The 16,077-nt window shown below is 35.6% G+C and overlaps 1 protein-coding gene across 2 annotated transcripts in view; it reads left to right on the plus strand.

Annotated features, from left to right (window-relative positions):
• Window positions 1-524: 524 nt before the first annotated feature.
• LOC150109305 (irregular chiasm C-roughest protein-like) overlaps window positions 525-16,077 on the plus strand; it is a 641,937-nt gene continuing 626,384 nt past the window's right edge. For both annotated transcript variants that reach the window (XM_090407227.1, XM_090407244.1), the window contains exon 1: window positions 525-993. The gene's annotated coding sequence lies outside the window, so the exon portion shown is untranslated. The remainder of the gene's footprint in view (window positions 994-16,077) is intronic.

Raw genomic sequence — 16,077 nt, forward strand, 5'->3', positions numbered from 1 at the left:
TTCAAATGTTTCTCACATCAACAACGTAGCCAGAAGCACTACGTTTTTTTTTTAACCCTTTCTGTTCGCATTTGAGGAAGTTATCTGAAGTACTATTTCCTGTTAGACATTTCCAGGTTATCAAAACACGAAAGAAAAAGAAAAACAAAAAATCAGCACCTGATCACGTGACTCAAAGTTTTGTAAAAGCCTTCCATCGGCGTCTCATTACGAAACAAAGGAAAACCAAATTAAACATTCGTTTTGCTTTTTAACGAAAGGTGTGATCCAGATTACGGAACTGTAGTATTAAAAAAGGTGTCCCAAACAGCTTGCATTCGACCTGCCGACTGTCATAGGGAGGTCATTTGACACACGGAGTAAAGAATGCGTCACAACATGCTTCTATCAGTAACATGTTCTTGCTCCGGGCCTACGGGAGTGGCAAGCACACGCGGGGACTAGAGAGTATCCCTCTCTCTCTCTCTCTCTCTCTCTATCTGTGTGTGTGTGTGGCTTGCGCTTCCATCCGGTCCAACAGAAGTGCGTTAGCGACGCACGGGGTGCGCGCAGAAGACTCTCTCGGAGAGCGCTGTTTGTGCCGCTGCAGTAAGAAGCTATTCTAGTGCGTTTGAGTACAGAGACTGCACCAACTTCTTGTTGCCTTGTTCCTTTAGATGACAGCGTAGTCAGGAGCTACAGATATCTCCCCACAAAGTTTGTGCTTCGCTAGGACGTAGTGTTTAACTCCGTGCACACACACACATACACACAGAGGCACGGTCCAGTGATTTGTCCTTGCCATAAGCTGCCGCTCTGTGCAAGCGGAGCCAGGAGCTTCGCGATAGTTCGCCTGCCGTAGCGAAAACACCTGCCCCGCTCGTTTGTTTGCCGTACAGGGACGCTGTGGGGTACAGCTGGCAAGGCTAGGACCAGCCGACCCCTGACCTGTTGGTGTGGATAGGAGTACGGTGCCGACGGCCGTAGGAATTTTTATAAAGGACTCTTACAAAGGTAGGTGCATGCATCATGTGTTTATTTCCTTATTTTAATTACATGGATCAGTTATCAGACAATCATTAAACAGCTGAAGGGAGTGGTCAAATACCTTTTCGAATTCTCGTAACTTGAATAGCATCGATGTAGTTCAATACTATTTTTTTTTCGTGTTTAATAATTGGTCTTGGCTTCTTTATTTTAATTAAAAGAACAAATGTAGAGTGAATTTTAAATTAATAAATGTTTTTATAATAATTCTATAATGAAATGGCGATAAAAAATCGTAATTGATACACGTCTGGACTTTTTTTTTTGCTTGTTGCTCCTATTGCGCATGTGCAAACGATGTCAACAATGTGCATACGACTAGCCAACAATGTGATCGCAACAATCAACCTGCTTTCACAATAGACTATGAATCTAAACGATTCTTAACATTTCAGCTGTTCAATGACCGAAGTCGACAGCCAAAAGATTTTTCAACGAAAAATCTACAAGAAATGGGGGGGGGGGAGAGAAAAAAGGCAATAAAGTAAAAACAAAAATGAATCGCAGCCAATCGATGCAACTAATGTGTTTCAAGTTTCGATTTCAGATTGGAACTGCTCTTAATAAGCTGCTGTAACCTGCTTTTTTTTATCATTTTTTTTTCATCGCTGTGAAGCAGAAGCAATGGAAATAAAAATTTCAGCAGTCATTTTTCTCTTTTCGCTTTGCTTTCCAACGAACATTTGACTTTTTTTTCGCCTCTCATCGTAGCAATGCAGCTGTCCTTTCACCTCTGTTGTTACGGTTCAAAGTTCCCAATATTAGTTTCTGTGCATGAAATCGATGCAATAGCAAATATATATCAAATGATTGGTCTGGAGAATTTATATATATTAATTATGTTAGTTTCTTTTCCATGGTTGCCTAGGCAACCAAGGGATTTTTCCTATCTCTTTGCGGCTTTATAGAGATTTCATCTGAAAATTTTCTAGCATTTAAATAACATCATTTTTGTTCTTACTTTAGAAAAAAGAAAAAACATTTATTATTGTCACTATCGTCTTTCATGTTGGTACGAGGTATGACTTTGTATTAACACTAAAAATGGCTTAATGTTCGTTGACAGGTGACAATTTTTTTTTGGCACTAATCTTCACCTGTAAATAGTACCTTGAGTTTTATTTATGCGAATCTATTTTAAGTCAGGAAATGTTTAAAAATTATCCTAAAATGAGGAAGTCACCTACATTGCATTGTTCCATTTATTTATTCTCGAAGAAAAGCGATGAGTAATCATAAAGTTCGTTTTGGGAAAAAAAAAGATAATCTGTCCTAGAAGGGTCCAGTTCTGAATACCCTTAAGATTTTCAAGGATAGGGGAGTTATTATTAGAGAAAGAACATCCTTGAATATGGCCTGCATGTATATGTGTATATCCGTAAGTGCGTGAGAGAGAGAAAAAGAGAGAGACGATAAAGGATTAGACTGGTGTGTGTGTGAAGACGCTTGACGTAACAAGAAGGGAGCTGATGCATGAAAGTTTAAATAGAATTGCGAGAAAACAGTTGGATTCATGAATAGATATGAACAGGGAAGGATGTAAAAAAAAAGTGGAATTATGGGAAAAAAAGAAAGATAGAAAAGAACGCGTAGGTTGAGTTACAGAGAGGCGAACCATAAAATCTTAGAAAGGTGGTAATAGCTAGAGAGAAAGATTGAGAAAATTGATTTGTAAAAGCGTTTCTTGAAAAGGATGTTGTTTTATTTATTTATTTTTTTATTCTTTTAAAGTCTTTATATTTAGATGCGTTCTTTGAAATAGAAAAGCAAATTTTAATTATCTGACATTCGTAGTAGGAATATTATAATAGAATGAAGATTGAATTCATAATGGTAATGGTTACTACTACTTTGTTGATAATTATTGGTCATTTTAGTTAAATAATCCCCCCCCCTACCTTATCCTTTTGAACAGTTAAGGCTAAGAGTCAACGAAGATTTATTCACACTTACAGAGTCTTAGCTCGATAGAAGTGCAACTGTTTCCAAATTTAGTCTTCATTCCTTTGAAAGCTGAGCGTTATGATTTAACACTGGAGGTCTGAATATCAACGAATTATGTTGAATGCCACTATACGCCTCATTGTTGGCTCGCGTGTCTCGCGACAATCAAACAATTCACCGTGTGTGATTTCATTAGCTGCATGTAGAGGACATTATATGGTAGAAATCTTCAAGTATAGCGTTTTGTACCGTCGAATTTTACATCTCATTCGACCTTTAATATTGCTAATATTTAACTGCGATGTTTCGAGTAATTCGCACAATTCTCTAAAGAGCTCACTGAAGACCATCTGTTCCTTCTATTATGCGCTTGATTCAGAATGTCATTCGTTACTTGTTATTCCCCATGGCAGAAAGAAAGAGTTTTATCCCTTCGAAAACTTTTCCATATAATGCAATGCAAATTCCTTCACAATATTTTTCCATCTTCGTTCCGTTACTGGGTTTTATCTCCTACAGATTCCCTGTCAACTAGGGGATGGCTTCTTTTTCCGTCCATCATGCATAAACACACTCATTAAATTCCGGGCGAAATTCAATATTCTCTTTTCAATAGCATTTATTTAACTGAGGGTCTTTTTTTCTCTCTCTTTCCCCTAGTAGCTTTTGTGTAAATGTACTTTTCGTCGTCACTCATTCCCCCTCCCCTCTCTTATCCTTTCCCCATTTCCTTTTCTGCTGTCCTCGCAATCAAGCGGCAATCCACTGGGAATCCTCCTCCCAATCCTCTTTTAATAGACTTCACCCTTCTTCCAGCTTTCTTCTAAATCCGAATGCACACGCGATTCCTTCCCGTCCTCCCCCTCTCTTGTCATTTCCAGTGTGAGTGCGTGCGTATGATCTTCATAAATAGGAGAGTCTGAATTCGAGAGATTTTTCCTTCCACTTTCTCTACCCCCCCCCTAAGGGTCTCTTACTTTTTTTGAGTGACACATCTACAGTAGACTCCTAGTAAGAGGATTTAGACGGAAATTAATACGTAAGACGGACTGGATTTGAGTGTTTCTGTTGCAAGTTGGTATGCGAAGATGTGTAGTTTGCAATGAAATTGCTTACTTTTAGTAATAACTGAAAATAGAAGTTCAATATAATACGGATTCACCCTTATGAGATGGTAGGATTTTACTTATGAATTTTGAAACGTATTAATAATGTGTATCATTTTAAGTCTTCTTACATTTCTGAAATTTCAAATGAATATTAACATTGTTTGAAATGGTTTAACTCAATATCAACAACATGACTTGTTATTCGAAATGGTTATCTTGAAATAAACATCAACAAACAGAAGTTGTTCATTTCAAGTTTTTCGAATAACGAATTCTATTGTTGTTGTCAAGTTGAATCAAATCATACAATTGCTACACTAAAACCTCCTATGATTATAATCATAAATCGCATTGTTTGAATCGTAAAACAATTGCAATAAAAATTCTATTGTTAAGAACGGGAAGAACAATGCAAATAATAAAATCACTTAACTGCTAAAATGAAACGTTTAAAATAACAAACTCGATTGTTGTTGAACCAAATAAGATTAATAACAAAATGCGATATCGGAATTCGAAAGTTGATTGAATTTCAAATAATCTCAATCTTCATTGGCTAATTACTATTCAACTAGTGAACAGTTCCTTTTTGCATTCTTCCTGTTGAACTTTATAAAGATGCAACGATCTTGGTTACAATCTCTCGAATGTAATTGGGAACAAAAGGATGTTACGATAAAGTCGGAAAATGAGTGATTCTAGAGGTCAAGATAGAAATCAGCCGTGTGCAGAGATTTGTGTTGATATTGTCGAAGTATGGTAATAGGGCTAGGCAAGTACTCCGTCTTTGGCTGTCATAAAACAAAGTCTGCCACTTTCAGACGAACGGGAAGAGGCAGAGAGAGAGAAAAAAGCAACAGAAGGTCGATTCACCAATGCGTTAACAAACCCTTCATCCCCCCCCCCCTCTCTTCCCACCAAAAAAATAAGTAAAAAAAAAAATCCCGATCTTTTAGGTAATGAGAAAGCTTTAGAGTTGGAGCTGATGGTGAATGTGGATGAATGGAAGAGGGATGAGGGAGGGACAACAGCACGTGTCTCGCATCCATTTTCTAATGATGCCTTCAAATCGTTGATGACAGGGGCCGAACAGTGATGTGATAAAAGTTTCGGAACGGGAGATTGGGAAAGTCTTAAAGAAGATGATCAATTGAAGTTGTGTATCGATTATCGTGGCGGAGAAGGAGGGTTATGAAAACGTTTAATAGAATCGAAAATATTTTAGTTTCTATTTCGTTTCTACGCATTTTATGTGGTTACAAAACAAAAAAAAATCTATATTAAAAAAATGAAAACTAATTTTGATTTTTTAGAGTACTGCTTCTCCTTCGAATGTCAGAGATTTCTAGATCCACTATGCTGTGATGTTGCACAGTTATTAACCTATCACTCATATATTTAATTATGTAAGTGAATAAACTATCATAAAAATATGAATAAAAATAGTATAAAATGTATATTTCCTCAAAAATCTTTAAGGTTTTATTTTAATCTTTTTAAATTTTTTTTTAATTTTTGAGTTATTTTAAGCATTACTTTATAATTTATCTCTCTACAAAGACACCTTTTTTAAAAATAAATAACGATTAATGAAAAATGCTTATTATGGAAAACCTGAAGCTAATCGACAACGACGTAAAAATGATATCATAGAGAATAATTTATAGTACAATATTTTTACTTCCTTTCTTCATGAGTTTAATAAAATATTCATCAAATAAAGTCAGTTCTATTCTTTATCCATCCGCTGTTCGTAATATTTTCTGTAGCTCTTCTTTCTTTTTAGTATTTTTCCAGTATTCGCATTTTCAAAACGAATAAAATCATTTGCCAAACTTAATTTTCGTTTTCTTTAATTCACAGCGGTAGTTGGCAAACAAACCTAACAGTCGTTTTTAACATTAAAGTAGTTTTCTTTGGATAACAGTGATTAATAAAGAAAACAAATTCGGAAAATATTTTTCTAGAACAGCAAGTTAAAGGTTCTATATGTAATAGTACTCTTAAGGGCTCTGTAAATCATTTTAAAGATGTTACAGCGAAGACTTCATGGACAATTTCGAATAATCCAAGTAGTCTTCGTACAAATAATTCAATAATTTCTGTTAATTCGTGTAAAGAAGCAATGTAATGGGGGAAGCAGTCCAGAGAGAGAGAGAAATAAATAAATAAAAAGAAAGAGCAAGGTTAGAGTTGAAGATATCTAGAGTTGATATCGAGGCAACTTAGGTCATGACACATATATTTAATATTTATCCAATTGCATGTTTATACCTACTGCTTTTGGATAAAAACGCGAAAGGAGAGAAAGAAATAGAAAAACAAAAGACTAAGAACGAGTAATAAAGAGAGAGAAAGAAGAAAGAGAAGAGACAGAAATGAGAGGTATTAAAAGAAAGTGAAAATAAATACAAGAGAGAGAGAGAGAGAGTAAATGATAATGAAATAGACAAAAAAAAGAGAAAAAATTGAAAAGAGAACAAAAAGCGATAAGTAGAAAGACAGACAGACAGATAAAGAATGAGTTAAATCGAATGAGAGAGAAAATTCTACTCCCGAGCTGTTCTGTTTTGACTTTAATCTCGTTCATGTACACTTAATAATGGTTCTTATGCACTGAATAGCCACCACTCATTCAGTCCGAGTGATTTATTGTAGAAGTAATTAATCTTATTCTTATGACGTAGAAAAACTCCCTTCTTCTTAAGCAGAAGGAGGGAACGCGAAGAAAATTAGCGGTAGTGTTCGGCGTGTGTATCCGCAACCAGAATTAAGAATTCATTAGGAAAATTTTTCGTTCCAATGATCACCGTTAACAATTATGGGGAAGGAGTTCTGTGCAAAACACAAACTTGACGGATATATGTACGTTTTTAAGTTGCCTTGAAAGTTTTCTTTCTATTTATCTTTATTCAAAGCAGTAATTCTGTCATTTGTTTTTCAACTTTTGTTCTTTAGACACCATTCAAATACACCTAATTAATACACAAACTTTGCTATTGAAGCAATAATGGGCTTTTATAGTTTGAATTTAGTATATAATTACGGAGTATTTTACTTTACAAAGGTATAGAAAACACTTGAAGACCGTATTAATTTAAAATCTAACTCAAATATGCACCGTCGCATTTTGTACTTTGCTTTTTTAAACCTAAAAAAAAAAGTATGTTTTAGACTTAAAACAATTCGAATATTTTTAGGCCTAACAGTCGATGTTTTAGGCTTAATATATTTCGATGATTTTTAGGCTTAATAGAGTTTGCGTATTTTAGGCTTAGCTATATCTTTCAATAACTCGAAGAAACCATTTTAACTCGCTACTTTAAGTGTATTTTTCAAGTGCACGTTTTCCCATTACACTCGGAAAAACACACACACACACACACACACACACACACATATCCTTTTAAGCAAATTATCTTTATCTTTTGAATGAACAAAGCAGATAATTTAATGAGTTTATTCCGGATGAATGCAAACAGTTCGAATATTAATTACTGGCTAATGGATTACGTAGCAAAGATACTGCACATCGGAGACCGTCTCTTACTGTTAAATACAAGAAACAAGTCGTCCCGAATACGTCAATATTTTCTCTTTTATCGGCACTTCCTTGCAAGGAGATCTTTCAAGCTAGCGTTATTTCTGGAGATTCACTTGATGGGTTTTTTGAAATCATCCGACTTGTTCCATGACTTTCATGTTGCAATAAAGGCGATTTTCTCATTTAAATGGAGAGTTTAGAACATCAAAGTTTCTTCAAGTATTCGTGACTTAAGGATATTTTCATGTAACATTAAACTGGGTGCGTTGAGATAACTTTACTGCCGGTATTGGAGTCTAGTAGGGTCGGCATGATAATAGGATCGACTAATCACTCGTCTGCTCCAACCCCAGTGTAATCTAATGGCGCTAATAATCGGTAATACGATGCCTTGGATAAACGATAAATGCCACCAAGCAGGTTTTGAATTTGAATATTTCGTATGTGACTCATAATCATCGAGTGCACGTACCTTTTTTTTTTTTTTCCCCGTTCCTTGTGCATTGTCCATCTGTTCTCTTCTTAGACTTGACAAGGTCAATTGCTTTCCAATGAGATTCCATGGTCGTATTAGATCTCCCCTTTTGATAACCCCTTGCTGAGCTCAAGGATGGCTTATGCTTACGGAATAATTTAGACCTTCGTGATAAGTGCCTATGTAGTTTCGGCATCCAGCAGGCACCCCACCTTAACGTCACTTGTTCTCCATACAATAAAATACCAAGAAGGATTTAACAAAAAAAAAAAAAAAAAAAAAAAATCCTCCGGGTTTCATTTTCCTATTCCGCACCTGTTGCTGAAGAGTCAAGCATGCCCTTGTGCCAATGTGTTAATACTTGCCCGGTCACTTTTTTTATTATTATTATTTGTTTTGGTTTTTTTTTTTTTTTTTTTTTAAGCTCCATACAAAGAATTCAATTTCTCTGTGGCAAGCAAGCAAAAGTTGCATAGAGATGTTGGCTTTTAGTGCAGCTGTCGCCAGGGCATGTTAATGACTTGTGTTGTAGATCAAAACAACAGCAAACACGTTCCATAGCAACTTCTCATTATACCGGCAGGTGGCAGCACAGACTGGGCGAACCCGGTCACACCGCTTCACCTTGCCACCGGCTAAACGTGTTGGCCACTCTAACACCTGGCGTTCAGGTATGCGACTGAGATAAATCCTGTCGTTGTCTGGCTAAACTCACATGTTACGAAAATCCGTAAACCCCACTGTAAACGATTGTGTAATGGAAGGGGGAGAGGGGGACAGCTACAACCACCGAGTGACACTTTTTTTTTCTCCCTTAATGTTTGACATTGCCGGCGGCCATTGCCAATCCTCCCACTCCAAAACACTTTAAAAAAAAAAAAAACTGTTATCTGTCTAGTGAAGTGTAGTTCCACATCAGCCATTTCTGTTAAACAACAAACCACAGCTTTCTGCGTTAGATTCTTATGTCAGAATAGAGGAGAGCATATTTCTGTGTGTGATAGCTTAGCTGCAGAACTATAGCCGGCTTCAATATGATATCAATCAGTGAAATTGACAAATTAATCTAACAATGCAATTTAAACAATGAATTCAGGTAGATTTCTAACAAAGAATGAAATGAAATACAACTCTAAAATTGACTACTCTAAAAAAATTAAAAAAAAAAACTGATTCACGTTATAATACTATTAATTACACAATGCATACTTCTCGAATCACTTATATTCAAAAAAAAAAAAAAAAAAAGAAGAAGAAGCAATTTCCTATAGGCGGAACAATAACTCACTGGTTAGTATCGATATCTTCACGTGAGAATTAACTTACACTAGCGAGTTGCTCCCTAAATCAAAATAGCAATTAACCATAGTATGTTATTTTTTACAAAAAAAAAAAAAAAAAAATAGCAATATGAGTTTTTGTATATTTTTAATATATTAATAAAATGAGTATAATATTTTTCTTATCTATTTTATTTCTAAATTTGTGTTTATAAAATGATAATACACCATTAGATTATATTATCAGGGATTTGGTGTGACCAAGGAAGTTATAACACTGCAATATACAATCACTAGTTGATGTAGTTGTCAATTTAATATGTATTTAATATGTATATTATACTCTAATAATCCTACCAGGCAGGCGCGTATGTACAGAGAGTCCTAACGTTTCCACGATTTTAAGATCGGCCTCCCCGCCAGTCTATAAGCGTTCTTTGTTGCGGCCAACGGTCATGCTTCATGGATCCAGTTAAAACAAAAATGGTCTATAAATAGCAGGTGTTTAGCTGTTTCCTTTTATGTACCCAAAGATATTACAAGGGACGACGTCTCTGACACAAAAAACACCTATAAGCTCTAGTTAAGTAAAGCGTTAAGCACCTTCTATTATGTGGTACACATAATAGAGCTATTTGTGCGTGTAATCAGGCAAAATTATAGCGCCTAGCAGCTCCAGTTAATGAAGAAAGAAAGAAAAAAAGCATGTTTCATAAGTGTCTAAAAGAAGAAATAAATTCACTCTTTTATTAATAATTTCGTTAACTTATAATTGATACGATATTAATATAAGAAGCAATTTGCTGTGATATTGCTGTCTATCAATAGTTCTTTTTGAAGTTCTGCATTGTGTAAATTTTATCTACGTAACAATGCTCAAACATGGCCGACATCTAACGAACTATCTAGCTCAAACAATGAGTCCCTTGCATTAATTTCTATCGGTTAGAGAAATTGACATAATTTAAACAAGCCAAACGCACAAAAATAGAGCGATAAGGAAGGCACGTGTCAAACGATGAATTGTGCATTTCAGATTTAGACAAAAAATAAAAATAAAAATAAAAATAACAATGCGATAAACAAATAAGAAATGCAAACAAAAAACATAAGCAGTCAGTAGTATTTGATAAATAAAGCAATGTAGGGGAGAAAAAACGAACAGAAGTAGATTAAGTGCAAAGAAACATAAATGAAAATGCAATCACTCTTGCTGAATTACTAATCTCAATGTAAATAACAGTAAGAATAATTTCCTTTTTTTACTAACATTGAAAACAGTCTTGTAGAGTGGTTAAAATAGTAAGAAAATTCGCGATTCTCCCTATTTCTTGGCAATGTTCCAACCAAACATGACTATTATAGAATAAGATATATCTCTTTGATGGACAGTCACAGTAGAATAGATATCAGATCCTGTGAAAATTCTCTCTCTCATAGCGAACCGAATATAAAGTAGCTTCTAATGCTATGTAAATATATCCGAGACGCAGTGTTTTATTCCATGTCACTGGTATCGCCATCCTTACCCTTAGAACTAGGCTTAATCATTGCGCGAACGCATGCAACCGTTGACTGTAACATGGCTACACAACTTAGTAGAGTATTATGAAATCTAATTTTATTCTATACGTGGAAGATCGGATTCAATGCATGGAAAAAAGTAAATGGATGTAATACCTTCATTTGATGTTTGGGAAGGTCTAAAAGCGAATCATTTTTAATAAATTCTAATATATGAAATTCTAGCTTACGAATAATGCTCGAACGACAGTTTAAAACTACCAAATATATCGTTAGAAGAATGAAAAATAGACATAGGAAAAACGAAAGGGCCAGACGACTAATAAAAGTGCTAGGGGTTTACTTCAATACTGTAGCATATATATTTTGCGTTATCTATATAAAATTTGCAGAAGAGCACAATTCTAGACGTTGTTTACTTGTGAATCTATGAATTCTAGGTGTTTCTGTTGTTATTATTGTTCTAATACAGTCCATGTTATTTTCCCATTATCATTACTATATTGTTTCATTTTAGATATTTTGCTTTCAGTTACTGCTATATCCAAGTATTATTGGATAACAACAGTCGATAAATTTAAACAACGGGCACGTGACTGAAAGATTACAGATAAATACGCTGACGCAATAGATAAAACAATAATGGATTTATAAATCCATTGTTTGAAGATCTATGAACGATTTTAAACAATGTAGCCAATGATGTTTTTTTTAATTGACTGGAATTCTGCCTTCTACTGTAATAGATCAATGCGATTATTGGATACAGAAAGAATAACAGGTATTTAAAGATGTTGCTGTTTTAATCGTAAATGGTCTTTGAGTGTATTACATAGTTTTTTAGATGCTATAAGTATGCGATATAAACCAAAATTCACCACAGAAAAGCAAGAGAATGCATGGAAAGGAAAAGTGAACGAGATAGAATGAGAAAAAGGAAGAAACTGAAGAGGACAGCAGCAAAAGGAAAAAAAAAACATTGCTGATGAAGAAAGAGGATGAGAGATGGAGAAAGAGAGCAAAACAGAAATATTTTAACCCTCAAAAACACAACAGTTCAATCAGAGCTCAACAAATAAGAAGGAATGCATACACAGAAGTCCATCTGTTCGATAATCAAATCTATATTCCTGCCAGAAACAGCGGCAAATTCCGATCTTCAACACCTAATGTCCTGACTGTTTGATTGTATTCCATTTGCCGCTTTAAAATGTGCTTGACCCACTTTTACTAAGCAGTTTTTTTTTTCTTTGTCTTAAAAATATACGATTTCAGTGTTAGCTCAGTGCGCGTGTGTATATAAGCCGCCCAGAAGAAATAAAAAATAAAAATAAAAATTCAAGTGTGGGAGTGCGTGCACTGTTTAGAAGACCCATTTTCTTGGTCCTGATAAAAAGACACATCAAGGAAAGGACGGCTGGCAATAACCATGATGTCTTGCTCTATTTTATTCGACCGACGGAGGAGTGGGGAGTCAGGAGAGGAGGAGGAGGAGAAAAAAAATCTTTCTGTCTTCGTTTTCTGATATGGAACTTCTTGTATGGTTCTATAGTGAAGTAATTTTGTTTTTAATCAAACTCAGAAGTCAAAATACGCACAGAAAATGAAGACAATGGGTAGCTTTTAAATTTCTGATTGGTTTCTGTATTCTCCTTTTCTTTATTTTTAATTGGTTTCGCTTGTTTCTCCTTAGAGAAGGGGGGAGGGAGCTTCCAATAGAAATTCTCCATTAGATAATTCTGCGGCTTTTGCTAGAACTCATCGAACTTCTTGTCTGGCAATTATTTTTTGAAAAATCGGCCGAGAAGAAAAGAGATAAGTAGATAGTTATTAGTTTTGGTAGGAGGATGAGGGGGAATGTTTGGATGGTCCGTTGTCAAGGTGATATATCGAGTACAATGACGGTAGAATGGAAGGTAGCGAACGAAGTTTTATGGGTTGGCTATCGGCAAAACGGGATTAGGCCTAAGAACTCGGTTTCTGTTTGCTTCTTCCACGCTAATTTTCCCTTTTTTCTTATCTGTGTGTGCTCTTCGACATTCACTTTTATGTCTTTTCATTCTTCTTTTCTTTGTGAGTTAAAATACGGCAAATAGAAGAGTAGAGGAAAAGTTATCCGCGTTGCAAAACCCCGCAAGATATCTTACGTGTTTAGCAACAAAAAAAGAGCTCGTCTTAGAATTCAATAACAGAAATTGTTGTGGATTGGTACCAAATTTATCTATCGTACCCAGAGTTACAAGTGTGGAAATAATCTAGAATAAAACACGGTCAGAAAAAATAAGAAAAAACCAAGCGAAAAATAAATTTTACATCCTGTTTTCAACTGTAAACTGTTAGATATTTATATTGCAATGTGCACGTAATCCATGGGATTTGTTAGAAATCTGGCATTGGAGTATCTGTTCATAAAACGGTTTGTTTGTCGTGTGGGGTCCCTCCCCCCCAATTTTCCCATCCGTTCCCTTTGAACCGGTTTTAGGTTGTGCCCTCCAATGAGGGACTTCTAAGTATTTATTTTTAACTGTAAATCCGTGTGTGTTCACGGGGCCGATTTGCCTGTTTTGAGGGATGAAAAAGCCTTCTACCTCCGTATGAGACCGGCTAACTCACCTTTAGTCGAAAGAGACCAGATAAAAGTTCCTCACGTCACTGACGGGAATCGAACCCAGGTCTTTCCGACCAAAGGGCTTCGTCTATACTCGCTGAGCTACGGAAGCTCTGTTTCTTTAAGATTTTCTTTCATTAAGTATATCAATAAACAGATTCGAAAAAAAAACATTAAATAAATAAATCATTTTGAAATATTTATGGATAAATGATATGCTTTCTATCATCAATCACCAAAAAATCAACGAGAATTAAATACGATTGCAAAAGACCTTGGTATTGAAATTTTAAAGAGCGACCGTGTGTTTGGCCCACGATGGGCAGTTTACGCATTACGAATTACCCAGTTTTATGCAAGCATTTTGCATCGAACGATAAATATGAGCAATTTGGAATTTTTAAAAGATCTAGCATTAATGATTGATATCCTACAACAATTATCATATCTGTCAGAAACTCTACAAAGTCGCAATATAAATATTATAAAGGCTAATTTAGGCTTTTTTTTTTTTTTTTGCTCGACGATGCCCTTTGTTAAAATTTCCATAGCTCACCACTGAATACAGCCAACATTAATTTTGTAATTGTCTTCAAAAACCACTTGCTTTTAAATTCTCCATGCCATTAATTTACTTCTTATGTTAAATGAACCGCGAAATAGTCTATTGTCACACAGAATTATTTGTGCTTTATCTAAGCTAACAGTTTGATTATCAAGACACCACTCTCTAGAGATCAAACATGGAACTTTTTGAAGCTACTTCAGACCTCCAATAAGTGGGGGCGGTAGTCTCACACCAGGTGATGTAATTCATCTTCCACCTAAAGACAATCACAAACATCCATGACCACGGCCCTATTCGAACCCGCTTGTTGTTGGAGAGCGGATATGCTAACCACGTTTGCCAATTAGGCGAGCCTTATTTCTCTCGAAATCTATTTTCAAGACCTTCAAGTTTGGGAAACAGTCAGTCATTCGGAACTATGCCTGTGAAACAAGCGGGTGATCATGCTAGATATTACCCATTTCCATCATCTTTGTAAAAATTTGTGACACAACCTTTCCAATGTGTTTGAGAAGTTTTCTAACAAAGTTAGCTTTCTATTTTTGCATTAGGTAAGTCTATTCTCCAACTGTTAATCTTATAAGTATTTCAATATTTATTAAGGTATACAATCTCTTACCCTTTCAATATGTTCATCTGTCCTGTGGGGGATGGCCACCACTTTACGTCATTGACGTCTTTCAGGATTTTTAAACTTTGCTGTACCAATCAAACACTCTTGATTGCGGCATTATTAAATTAGAAGACGATCTAATAAATGAGCGGGATACCCGCCCTTTCCATCTAGCTCTTAGAAGAATTTATTTAACTTTTGGTCATATAAATATTACATGCAATACTCATATTATGTCCTTACTGAATAATATGAACATATCAAAGAATATAGTTTGGCATTCTTGTAACTGCGTATTGTTTCTAGAGGAGTGGAAAAAGCGATATCGTTGTTAAAAAATGGAGTTTTGAATCCCATCTAGGACGTATAACCTTTTACAAGACCTTTATAAATGCACTACTGATGTATTTTTAATCCTACACTTTTTCTTCCCTTGAGGGATAGATAAGTCGGCTAGAAAATGAAAGATAAGTATAGTGTCCTTAGCTGTTTCCGTGTCATTTAAACCAATATTCAACATGATACGTCTGTTGGTTTGATATCACCTTCTGTCTCCACGACCAAATGATTTGAATTAAGCAAGAAACAGTAAAAAAAAAAAAATCAGCTAACGCCTTTTTATTCCCGTATACGGGGAGTAGGCGAGGCCATTTAGCCCTATCTAACTTTTGGAGACTGAGTGGGCAGTTCAATCTTCACTGGTACCAATCAGAGATAGATGGCCCAAGGCTATCACTAATTAAACGGTACTCAGTGAAGAGAGACGGCTCAAATGTGCCGCCATCTCGTGGTTCCTAACCCTAACACAATATATTTAATGTCTGAAATAATGTGGGTTCTACGGTCGATTTTCTTGAGTTTACAGGACGAAAAACCCGAGTTTTCGGGAGGAAAAACCTGCTTGCCCGTGCCAGAGATCGACTAACTCGGGAACCGGTCGAAAAAAGGCTTAGAAAAATTTCCTCTAGTCGCCGACTAGACTCGAAACCAAGTCTTCCTTCGTGCGGCCAATCGCCGTGGTTGGCGAACGTCACATCCACTGAGCTACACAAGCAAGAAACAGGTTAAATAGAAAAAAAAAAGATTTTTTTTTTTCTTTTAAAAAGCAGGATGTATGCAACACGTGCGTTATAAGACTGCGTACAAGTATTCGATCATAACGGAAAGTTGCAACTTAAGATTCGATAAGCAATCAGCAAACTTCAAGAAAACTGTACCAAATCTGCTCATAAAGAATAAAACTTGCAGAATTCCGAACTTGGGTGATAAAGGACTCTTCGGTTCTTATCCAGTGAAAAACATTTATCGAAAACCATTTGCGGGGTGCGCACACGTGTGTTAGTTCATTTCATTTCATCTTCGCATAACAAAAAAGGGGAGGAGGGG

The sequence above is a fragment of the Typopeltis vanoorti genome, chromosome 2 (assembly GCF_054136105.1).
Source record: "Typopeltis vanoorti isolate ZY-2024b chromosome 2, IOZ_Tvanoo_1.0, whole genome shotgun sequence".
NCBI classification, from domain to species: Eukaryota; Metazoa; Arthropoda; class Arachnida; order Uropygi; family Thelyphonidae; genus Typopeltis; species Typopeltis vanoorti.